Source organism: Myotis brandtii, unplaced genomic scaffold, assembly GCF_000412655.1.
Source record: "Myotis brandtii unplaced genomic scaffold, ASM41265v1 scaffold633, whole genome shotgun sequence".
Lineage (NCBI taxonomy): Eukaryota > Metazoa > Chordata > Mammalia > Chiroptera > Vespertilionidae > Myotis > Myotis brandtii.
Window position 1 is genome coordinate 1,961,894 of NW_005370423.1, and position 9,767 is coordinate 1,971,660.

Here is a 9,767-nt window from a genome sequence, read left to right on the forward strand (position 1 = left end):
ATGGAGTGGACATGAAGAAATAACACTGTTCCAGCTTGCAGATGGCTATTTAGAAAATGCCAACCTACAAAAAACAACAACAAAAAAAAACTAGAACCGATAAGTGAAATCAGCAAGGTTACAGGACACAAGATAAAGATACAAAAATAATGGACTATACTTCCATAAGCTAACAGTGAACACCGAGACGAAAAATACAATATCATTTAAAGTTGCTCACAAAGAAATGAAATACTGTTGTGTAAATCTAACAAAGCACGGACAGGCGCTGAAAACGATACCAAGTTTAACCTTTTATAAAAGTTTGAAAAATAACAGACTCCTGTATACTCACCGCCCGAGGTTTATCACTCTCAATAACTCCTTTTGCCACAGATCTCTCTCGTTTTCAAAGGAAATGAAACAATGCAGCTGTCCTTAAGCAGCACCGGTTCTCGGCTTAGCCCATCTCCCTCCAGGCCCAAGCAGCGCGGATATTCCCTAAGCACGTTCTTATAGTTTCGCTGTATAAATAATACCCTAGCAAGAAATAATACTGTTTCATGCGCGTCTTCAACGATGACAGAGCTGTGTTCCTGCTGTGCCAGGCAGTGCATACCACTTTACAAATTGCTTTTTGCTCTCAACCCTAAGCGTTTAACCATTTATCGTGAAGACCCGGCGTTCTCATTTTTACTTTGAACATTCTACGATGACGGTAGTAAATAATGTGCAATACTAGGGGCCAAACACCGTTCTAAACGTCTGACCCATGTAACCTGTTGATCCTCGTTAAGCTTGCCTACCCGGTAATTGGCGGTTTCTGCTGTACACGTGAGTGTGTGCACGCATTGTTTCAGGCGAGAAAAGGCGTCAGGCAGGTAAGTAATTGTCCGAGGTTGTGCTGTTACTAGATGGTAGCGCCTAGGCTTGAACCAGAGCCTGTGCCCTGTGGGTATCACCGCCACCATTGTGTGTCCGGCACACTGTGGGTGGACACTTAGATTGTGGTTGTGTTTAACTTTCAGCGGCTGCAGATAGCCTCACTGTTGTCTCCGTGTGCGCACGGGTGAGCCTCTTGGAGACATGCGCCCACAGGCAGACCTGCTGGCTTGCAGTTTGCACTCATCTCGGCGTTAGTGGCTACTTCCAAATCGCTCCATCGAGTGGAAGGGTTCCCACGGGGGGTGCCTACGCGTTCCCATTCCTCCAGATACTCCCCAGCTGGGGGCACTGTCCGGCGGTACCGTTTCCGCCGTGTCCATGGCTCTCAAACCGTCACTAGGTGCTTCGAATGTGCAGCCCTCGTTACTGAGAAGCCGCGCTTCTCCTCGCGTTTCTGGGCCTCGTCCATGCCCTCCCCTGGGAACAGCCGATCTGTGTCCTTGGTGGTTTGTGCTTCTCTCCTGAGCTGAATTTTTCCTAGGATTTAATCTACTATTGGTTGGTGATGTGCCCGGAGAATATATTGTCCCCGTCTGTCATCCGTCTTTTGACGTTGTTTTTCTGAAGCGTTAGGTCATATTGAAGATTTTTATTTCAGTGTTGACGAGTCTCTCTGTGCTTGTGAGTGTAGTGTGTGTATGTGTGTGTGTGTGTGTGTGTGTGTACACACATACAATATATACAGAACATATATACTTTTCATGCTAAGGTTTTTTTTTTTTAATATTTTTTAATGTTCTTATTGAATTTTAGAAAGAAGGGAAGGGAGAGGGATAGAAACATCATTGATGAGAGAGAATCATTGATCTGCTGCCTCCTGCATGCCCCCCACTGGGGATCAAGCCTGCCACCCGGGCATGTGCCCTGACCAGGAATGGAACCAGTGACCTCTTGGTTCCTGGGTCAACACTCAACAGCTGAGCCACACCCACTGGGGGTTTTTTATTTTTAAATGGAATTGTATGTAGTTTTTTTCTCCATAAATTCTGATTGTCAAAATGGAGCTGTTTAAGTGTGATATGTTTTGGGGGGACACCCCTGTCTATAGTTAAGATAAATTACCCGATATTTAAGAAGATGCAGAAAGGGAAACGTTGGGACTCCAAGGGTATGTGAAATTTCAATCCCACCCACCCAACCATTCTCTGCAAAGATCGGACTGATTTATACTCGCCTCCTCGCCTTACACCTGAGTCTCCAACGAGGGCCATGACGGGGTCAGATCTAACTGTAGGGAGCCCTTCCCAGTGGTGGCGCGGAGGAATGCATGCACCAAAGCGTCACAGAAATAGACTGCCCGGAGGTCACCATTCCCTTCCCGGTCAGGGCACATGCCCGGTGGCAGGCTCGGTCCCCAGTGGGGGGCGTGCAGGAGGCAGCCAATCAGTGATTCTCTCTCATCATTGATGCTTCTATCTCTTGCTCCCTCTCCCTTCCTCTGTGAAATCAATAACAATATATTTTTGAAAAGAAAAAAGAAATAGACCGTGTTCCAGAAGACACGCTCTCCTGATAAACAGAAGAATGTTTGGTGGATATGGTGAGTGCCAAGTAGCGTGTTCAGTGCCTGGACCAACCTGGCCTCTCCATCCACACCAATGGGCCACAATGGTAGCAACTGATCCAGGAACGGGCAGTGGCTGCTGGGAGTTCTGACCCCTTCAGAGAGCCTGTGCGCCCTTCGGAAGTGTCCGCAACAGGAAACGCATAGCACTCGGATGGTGCCCTCCGAGGAGCCGGCTCCCTGGCTGCTGCTGTCAGGGAGCCTTGAGACAAGACCTCCGTGCGACCCGTGTTCACGTAAGTCAGACGCGTGGTCCCCGCGATGCAGGGACTCGGTAAACGGACGCACAGCTGCCTGGGAGCTCCGGGGCTGGCAGTGTTGTTGTTGTTGTTGTTTTTTCTGAAACACTTTCTCTCGTCCCTGCGGCTCCTCGTCCCAAACAGCGGGCAAGGCCAGGAAGAAATCTCACTGCCCGAGGCTGCGACTCGGGAAGGGAAATCGGACAATTCACACGCACACCCATGTTCTAGCCTCCCTTTCCAGAACCCACAGCCCATGTTCTCCTCCCGGGAACAGGGAAAAGGGAACGCATTCCGTATGCACACATGTTGTAGCTGTCTTGGTCCCGCGCGATGAGTAAATTACAGGTTCTATAGCTTCCACAATTCACGGGAGCGTGAATGAGACGCCGGCCTGGCCTGGCTTGAAGACCCCGGGTTCTCAGCCCGAGGAGGCTACCCAGGAGTCGGGGCGCCTCCGCAGGCCAGGTTCTGTAGCTCCCGCAATTCACGGGAGCGTGAATGAGGCACCGGCCTGGCCCGGCTTGAAGACCCCGGGTTCTCAGCCCGAGGAGGCCACCCAGGAGTCGGGGCACCTCCGCAGGCGTTTCGGGGGCAGCGGGTCGGTCTGCCGGGAGCCACGGAGGACACGCGGTTCTGTCTGGTCCCTTTCCAGCGGCTTACACATTCCATAAAAAGGAAATGAATTATGCATTATTGGGTTTACATAAGGTCACCCCGTGAACTCTGACCCCTCTCTTTTCTCATTTGGCTCAATTATTAGATGAAATGACAGATTTGATCTCTTTTCAAATTGTATTAGAAAGGGTCTCTTTATTTCACCCTCCGGCGGCAATCAGCTGACAGGAGCGGCAAGTGCATTAATTATGATTGATTTAGAGTGTCTATCGGGCGATTACTCCTCGCATTCGACTCCGGAGCCGCAACCTTTTGACCTATTTCAGGCCACACAGCAAAGTAATCCATGAGGAGATTTAAGGGGGAGCTGGGCTCGGGGACGGCGGTTCCCCTCCCGTATTTGCAATCAAAACATTGAAGACACTCGGGGCGATCCGCAGGGATTGAATTACGGGCAGGCTCCGTGGGGAGGGCATTTGACAACCTGACAACTGGGGTTGAAAAACATCTTGTGAAGAATAACCCAACGTGGCTCTGAATGAGCCTCCCCGCACCTGACCCCCCCCCCCGCCCCCCCAAAGAGAGAAAGACTCAGAACTCCTAACTCCCTCTGCTCTGAGCTAATAGGGGGGGAAGTCTTTTTTTTTTTATGAGATTGTGCATTTGTCACCATTGGACTTTCAGAATAACGTGCCTGTTGTTGGGACGTTGAGCCGCCCTCATCATTCCCGGGGATTAAAAATGACAGCACTAATTAAAGACGTAAAGAAAGGCGGCCACTGTGGGTCGCCTGCAGAGGCGCGAATTATAACGAGCGTCCGACGGGGAGGGAGAAAGCAAGTTGAGGAGGCCTCATTGTCAGGAGTTTCTTTCTGAGGACGGAAAAGCATCCTGCAGATGAATGCTGCTTAGCAAAGGGGGTGTGTGACCCAAACTGCCATCTCCGAGCGATGAGGTCCTGGCGAGGAGGGAAGGGGAGCGTGTCCTGGAGTTCGCGGCAGCTGATCGATGACCTCAGTCCCGCTACCAGCCGGCCAAGGCCCGGGGGGAAGACGGCGACGTGTGGGTGAGGACTGAACAGCTCCTCCCCGCGGCATCTGCAAACTGCGTGACCCGGGGCCAGCGGCTCGCCCGCCCTGGTCTCTGCTCTCCTTTTCCTACCGGGTGCAGAGTGGCTGTGAGGATTAGAGACCATATGTGTTTAGAGAAACAAAAATATTTTATTGTTGTTATTTATAATCCTCCGTGGCCATTTATGGAGGTGGGTCATGGGAACTGAGGCATCTTTCATTCGCTGAGCACAAACAACTTCTGCTCTCAGACCCCAAAATAGCAGGGAGCGGTGGAAGGAGCTCGAAACTGGAAAAGAGGGAAGTTCAGCTCAGGGAAGGGCTGGAGTCCGGAGGGTAAGCGGCTCCTGAGAAACTGAGGAGCAGAACTCCTAACTCCCTCTGCTCTGAGCTAATAGGGGGGGGGATCTTTTTTTTTTATGAGATTGTGCATTTGTCACCATTGGACTTTCAGAATAACGTGCCTGTTGTTGGGACGTTGAGCCGCCCTCATCATTCCCGGGGATTAAAAATGACAGCACTAATTAAAGACGTAAAGAAAGACGGCCACTGTGGGTCGCCCGCAGAGGCGCGAATTATAACGAGCGTCCGACGGGGAGGGAGAAAGCAAGTTGAGGAGGCCTCATTGTCAGGAGTTTCTTTCTGAGGACGGAAAAGCATCCTGCAGCTGAATGCTGCTTAGCAAAGGGGGTGTGTGACCCAAACTGCCATCTCCGAGCGATGAGGTCCTGGCGAGGAGGGAAGGGGAGCGTGTTCTGGAGTTCGCGGCAGCTGATCGATGACCTCAGTCCCGCTACCAGCCGGCCAAGGCCCGGGGGGAAGACGGCGACGTGTGGGTGAGGACTGAACAGCTCCTCCCCGCGGCATCTGCAAACTGCGTGACCCGGGGCCAGCGGCTCGCCCGCCCTGGTCTCTGCTCTCCTTTTCCTACCGGGTGCAGAGTGGCTGTGAGGATTAGAGACCATATGTGTTTAGAGAAACAAAAATATTTTATTGTTGTTATTTATAATCCTCCGTGGCCATTTATGGAGGTGGGTCATGGGAACTGAGGCATCTTTCATTCGCTGAGCACAAACAACTTCTGCTCTCAGACCCCAAAATAGCAGGGAGCGGTGGAAGGAGCTCGAAACTGGAAAAGAGGGAAGTTCAGCTCAGGGAAGGGCTGGAGTCCGGAGGGTAAGCGGCTCCTGAGAAACTGAGGAGAGAGACCTGGTAGCCAGGGGGCAGGGGAGTGAGAATGGGGGCGGGGGTCTTCAGAGAAAGCCTGGGGACACGGGGACGTACCCTCTCTTCTGTCTGCGTGGGAGGGTCAGACATGCGACGCTCAGGAAGGCTTGGGCATGAGGGGCTTCCCCGGATGCACGAGTTCTTCCTCAGGCCGAGCGAGGAGCAAGGCAGAGGTTCGGGCGGACGGCGGCTGCCCGCTGGGTCCCATGTGATTCTTACAGTCCCGTCGGCTTTTGTTCTGCTCCAAACATTTCCAGGGGGTGGCCTCCTTTTGAGACCAGAAGCAGCTGAGGCCTGGCCCCCAGGAGGGGTTCATGTCCCTGCCCTTGATGTGAGTCCCCGTCTGAAAATGGGGACTGACCTAAGCCATCACATTCCCTTCCTGCCCCGGACGCTGTGGTTCTGTGTCCCCATCGTGGTTTCCATGCCGACAGAGGACGCTCCGAGTTGTCCAGGTGTCTTCAGGGACCAAGCAGATTCACGTAAATGAATGACGTACGTAGACCAGGTGGGAAACGAAAGGGATCCGTGGAGAGTGTGGCTAGAGAGCTATCTGCGTGGCTTCAAAGTGCGCATAGTTAACTTTTTAAAATATATTTTTATTGATTTCAGAGAGGAAGGGAGAGAGAGAAACATCAATGATGAGAGAATATCATGGATCAGCTGCCTCCTGCACGCCCCACACTGGGGATCGAGCCTGCAACCCCAGGCATGTGCCCTGACCAGGAATCAAACTGTGACCTCCTGGTTCCTAGGTCGTCGCTCAAACACTGAGCCACGCCGGCTGGGCTATATTTAAATTTTTTACTAAAGCCTTGTGTTCTTTAACCCCTCAGGTCAGCCCACTTTTGCCTCCGTGCCCCCCCGTATGAACACAACGCCGGCACATTCAGCTGAGCGACTGCGGGGCAGCCATGCTGTCATCACCCCGAGGCCAGGCCATCAGTTACACGGCTAAAGAGTTGTGGCTGTTCTCAGGCTGGCTCACACCGCTCTCGGGTGACTGCATAGCCACGGATGCACGCGGCTCAATGACAGCTAACAGGTAACCCAGCCCTGGCCGGTTTGGCTCAGTGGATAGAGTGTCAGCCTGCGGGCCAAAGGGTCCCAGGTTCGATTCCAGTCAAGGGCATGAACGTACCTCCATTGCAGGCTCCTCTCCCACCCTGGTTGGGGTGCCAGCAGGAGGCAACCAATCGATGTCACATCGATGTTTCTCTGTTTTTCCCTCTTTCTTCCACTCTAAGAATCAATGGGAAAATATCCTTGGGTGAGGATTGAAAAAAAAAGTAACCCAAACAAGCATATGGCCGAGGACTTCGAGGGGCAGCAGCCTGGAATACTAGGAAAGCTTGGAGGCTGGGGGAGGCGAGACCACGTTTCAAAATGTGGGCCCACAGCTCCCACCTCCGGCCGGCCGCGGTGGGCTTACCCCCGGCTGTTCTCTGAATGAGGAAGCGCCGCATGTCCTCGCAAGGCCTGGACCACCTCTGTTTACCGCTCGCTCATTATCGCCATTGGACGGGAGACCCGAGGAAGAACACCCACATGAACACGAGGCGGCGGGAACCAGGACAGGCGGCGGCTCCATGCCCTGTCTCTGTCCTCACCCCCACGGGGGACCGGCTCTGTCTCAGGGAGCGCTCTTCACCCCGGGTTTTGGTGGGCATCTAAGACGTCCCTCTTCCTGCCAGTCCTGTCTCCGGTTCCCGGGATTGGCATGAGAGCGTGAGGAGACACGCTAAGGATCCCAGGGCTGCAGGAGAAGGCGTGCCTTGCGGACGAGTGGCTCCCGGTCATTTTGTGCGTGGGGAGAAGGCCAGGGGGATGGGGGAGTCTAAGGAGGTGAAGAGGAGGCATGGAGAGGGGCTCAGGGGGCCTGTGCTACGAGTGGCAATAACGTCTCCTGCTCTTTGCAGGCCGAGTGTGATGGCTGCCAAGCTGGCAAGTGGCCTGGGTCCCTCCATCAATGTCCTACCCGGTGCTCCTGGCCAGACCAGCAACCACGTGCAAGAAAGCAGACTCAGCCCTGCCCCCCTGCCCATGGGGCCCCGCGTCAGGGGCTCCCCTGGCTCAGTAGCACCCGAGGGAAGTGAAGCCTAAACAAGCCTGGTCGATACCCTTCCGGTGACACACAGAAGCCACCAACGAGAAGGGGAGACCCTAAGCCGCGCCCTTCCTGTCCTCCGGGCCTAGGAAGATCTCGGCCTGCAGGGACAGCAGGTGATGTCGCGGCCTCCTGGCGCCGGGGAGTGCTGAGGCCGCTGCCCCGGGCAACCCAGCCACACAGGGAGGGGGAGCGGGGCAGCCCAGTGTTGCCAGGACTCCTGTGTGCTTCCCTGATCGCTAACTTTGGCAACTTGTTTTGTTTTTTTAGGAGACATGGCCAAACCACACGTGTCCGCAGGCCCGATGGGGTCCCCAGGCCACCCCTCTGCAAACATGGGCCCTGACCGGTGTGGCTCAGTGGATAGAGCGTCGGCCTGCGGACTGAGGGGTCCCAGGTTCGATTCCGGTCAAGGGCATGTACCTTGGTTGCGGGCACATCCCCAGTAGGGGGTGTGCAGGAGGCAGCTGATCGATGTTTCTCTCTCATCGATGTTTCTAACTCTCTATCCCTCTCCCCTCCTCTCTGTAAAAAATCAATAAAATATATTTTTTTAAAAACATGGGAGTCACCGTACCATGGGCTGTAGTCACACTGCAGCACAGACAGCCCGCGAATCTCACTGGTCTGACCCGGGAAGCCGGATTCTCCTTCAGGCTACACGTGCACCGTGGGTTGGCGGGGTGAATGGGGGCTCTGCTGGGAGGTGGGCGGTGGGTCTGTGAAACCCAGGGGCCCAGGGTGCAGGAGCCCCCACCTGGTGGGGGGGGGACTTTGGAAGGTGAGAAGTTACCATTGGTTCTTAAAGCTGCCACTCATCAGGCCGCGTCTCCACGGACACGCCATTGGTCAGGCGAATCGTCGGTCGCACCCAGTGGCAAGGCGGGTGATGAGATGCCTGGAGAGAGAGTGATGGATGGCAAAACAGAACATGAGAAAATGCAATTCTCTTTAACCAAGGCCTCCTCCCCTTTTTAAGTCGGGTGGCATTTTTTCCTAAATAAGATGTCCAAGTGCAGATGCTTTGTAGAGAATTAAGGGAACTTCAAACTCTCTTCCCCGTCTTTCCTCCCCCTCTGGACCCACCTCTGCCAGTTTGGTGAGAGGGTGGAGGCAGGGACTCTGGGAGTCCCATTTAGGGGGGCAAGGAACCCAGAAACGCACGCAGTGACCCTCTGTCCCGTCCAGGGGTCTCTCTGCTGGCCCGGCTCAGGCCACTTTCTGTAAAGCCCCACCTGCCGGCAGGGAGAACCGCCCGCCCTCCGCCCTGTAGGGGAAGGCCTGCTTCCCTGGGGACTTGTCCTGGGATTATTTCTGCATCCGCATGTGCTGCCCACGCTGCCTGGGAGCCCAAAGAATCGCCCCTTGTGCCTCCCTCCTCACCCGCTCCAATTAGACCCCCTTAATGGCACCTCCAATTTGACTGCGGGCCCAAGACGCCACAATGCATGGGAATTCTCCCAGCGAGCACTCCTGCTTTTCCCATCCCCAAAACAAGGAGGGCAGAATGCGTGATTGAAAACCAGCCACCAAATGTGTGTGTGTTTTTTTAAAAAAAAAATCTGCAGTTGTGTTGCTTTGAAAACTTATTGCACAGCTGGGGGCATTTAGAGAACTTAATGAGCAAGCTTTGGCTGCCGTGCGCTCCCTCTTTGGGAGGGGGAAAATCACAGTTAAGATTTGTCCAATTAAATGATAGCAGAGTTGGATTGAGAGAGAGAGAGAGAGAGAGAGAGAGAGAGATGCAGCGTTGGATTAAGAGAGAGATATGAGAGAGGTTGGGGGGCGCACTTCTAACTCACAGAGATGCTCCCTCTGAGGGGAGGCCTGCAGTCTGATGATTTCGGGGCCAAGCTGTTCTGCTGAGTTTTCACAAACTCACAGGCAGCTTCAGGGCTTTCAACTTAAATGTAATTACAGGTTTTGATCATCAGACTTTGGTTAAACCAAGTCCCCTCTTTCCTATAAAAACGGGGGTTGGAATGTGCTGTCCTGAGGAGGCTCCCTGAACCCCCGTC

At 53.8% G+C, this 9,767-nt stretch overlaps 1 long non-coding RNA gene across 1 annotated transcript; it reads left to right on the plus strand.

Moving 5' to 3' along the window:
• The first annotated feature begins 6,957 nt into the window (after positions 1-6,957).
• On the plus strand, positions 6,958-8,147 carry LOC102245967. The gene is made up of 3 exons (XR_314386.2): positions 6,958-7,445; positions 7,562-7,865; positions 8,020-8,147. It is a non-coding gene; the product is annotated as an uncharacterized LOC102245967 (long non-coding RNA).
• Positions 8,148-9,767: the final 1,620 nt, after the last annotated feature.